The sequence below is a fragment of the Chiloscyllium plagiosum genome, chromosome 3 (assembly GCF_004010195.1).
Source record: "Chiloscyllium plagiosum isolate BGI_BamShark_2017 chromosome 3, ASM401019v2, whole genome shotgun sequence".
Classification (NCBI taxonomy): Eukaryota; Metazoa; Chordata; class Chondrichthyes; order Orectolobiformes; family Hemiscylliidae; genus Chiloscyllium; species Chiloscyllium plagiosum.
This window is the reverse complement of record NC_057712.1, coordinates 712,001-714,347: the sequence shown is the minus strand read 5'-3', so window position 1 is coordinate 714,347 and position 2,347 is coordinate 712,001.

Sequence of the window (2,347 nt, the reverse complement as noted above, 5' to 3'; positions counted from 1 at the left end):
TACTGCAGTTGAGGCATTTAAATACCTGAACCGAGCATAATCTGCCAGTAAGGAGGCGTCTAACCATCCCAACCATTTTCCCTCCTCCTAGAGAGAGAGACCACTACAAACGCAAGCAAAAAAGAAAGAAAATACACCATGAAATGACAATGTGAACAAAGAGATTTTGAAATAGTTAAGTACCCCACCCATCCTTTGGTATAACTTAACTTAGAAATTGAAAGTACACATCTCAACTGCCCCTGAATACAGTTTAGACCAATAAAAAATATAGGAAAAGAAAGTCCCAACCAGACTTCCTCTTTTTTTTAGAGAGAAACAGAGACATACCCAAACAACACTACTATTTGTACACACTAAATTGTTCAGATTAGGTAAATTTGTCACAAAATCCCTTGCCTTCTCTAACGTCAAAGAGATGTACAGATTCATCTAACATAATCCATTGCCAGATACCTCAGAGAGTACTGGGTCCCGAGCTCCCTCGGTCTTCTCTTGATGCCGTCATAGGATTTTCTTTTCTGGATCACCATTGCTGAGAAGTCCTTGAAGAACATGATCTTAGAGCCCTCATAAATTAGGGCCTTCTGATTCTTCCCCTGGATTCTGGAAGTTTCCACAATTCTCTCCTTATCTCTATAATGATGAAACCATACCAAGATAGGACGAGGATATTGGTCCAGATTCCTTCCCACCTATCTGCTCCACCCTTCTCTCCGACCTATCACCATTACCCCCATCTCCATCCACCTATTACACTCTCAATCATCTTCTCCCCAGCCCCACTCCCTCCCATTAATCTCTCCACTCCCAAGGCTTCCAGCCTCATTCCTGATGAAGAGCTCCTGCCCGAAACGTCAATTTTCCTGCTCCTTGGATGCTGCCTGACCTGCTGGATGATTTTGGGATAGTGTAGGGGGACGAGCTGAGAATAGTTCACAGGTCGGCGCAACATCGAGGGCCAAAGGGCCTGTTCTGCACTGTATTGGTCTATGTTCTACTCATATGTTCTACACCCACTCACATATATACACATGTTCACACTCACATGTGCACACTCATATATACAACACTCATATATACACAAACACTCACACTCATACACACACTCATATACACATGCACATTCATGTACACACACGCATATACACACACATTCTCACACTCATATATACACCCACACTTACTCACATATACACATAATCACACACTCACACTCCTATACACACACACAGTCCTATATATACACACACACATATATACACATACACACACTCATATACATTAGAATTAGAATCTCTGAAGTGTAGAAACAAGCCCTTTGACCCAACAAGTCCACACCAACTCTCCAAAGAGTAGCCCACCCAGACACATTCCCCTACCCTATATTTACCCCTGACGAATGCACCTAACCTACACATCTCTGAACACTATGGACAATTTAGCATGGCCAATTCACCCTAACCTGCACATCTTTTGATTGTGGGAGGAAACCAGAGCACCCAGAGCAAACACATGCAGACATGGGGAGAATGTGCAAATTCCACACAGACAGTCGCCCAAGGCTGGAAGAGAGACTGGATCCCTGGCACTTTGAGGCAGCAGTAAGTCACCATGCCACCCATTTTTATATATACACACACACACACACACACTCATATATACACTTATATACACACATACACACACTCATATATAAACACACACACTCATTATACACATACATACATACACATACTCATATATACACACACACGCGTATATATATATGCTCATATACTTCAGCAAGGCATTTAATAAATTTCCCCATGGTAGGCTCATTCATAAAGTCAGGAGGTATTGGATACAGGGAGATTTGGCTATCTGGATTCAGACTTGGCTGGCTGACAGAAGGCAGAGGTGTAGATCGCAAGTATTCTGCCTGGAGGTCAGTGTTGAGTGGTGTCTTGCAAGGTTCTGTTCTTGGCCTCTGCTCTTTGTAGTTTTTATAAATGATTTGGATGAGGAAGTTAAGGGGTGGGATAGTAAATTTGCAGATGACACAAAGGTTGAGGTGCCATTGATAGTATCGAGGGCTATTGCAGGCTGCAGCGTGACATAGACAGGATGCAGAGCTGGGCTGAGAAATGGCAGATGGAGTTCAACCTGGATAAATGCGATGTGATGCATTTTGAAAGGTCGAATGCAGACTCATATATACGCACGATTATATACACACACGCACACTCATATATATGCACACACACTCATTATGTACAAACAATTACATATATACACACAATTACATATATACACACACACTCATATATACACACAATTATACATATACACAAACATATACACACAC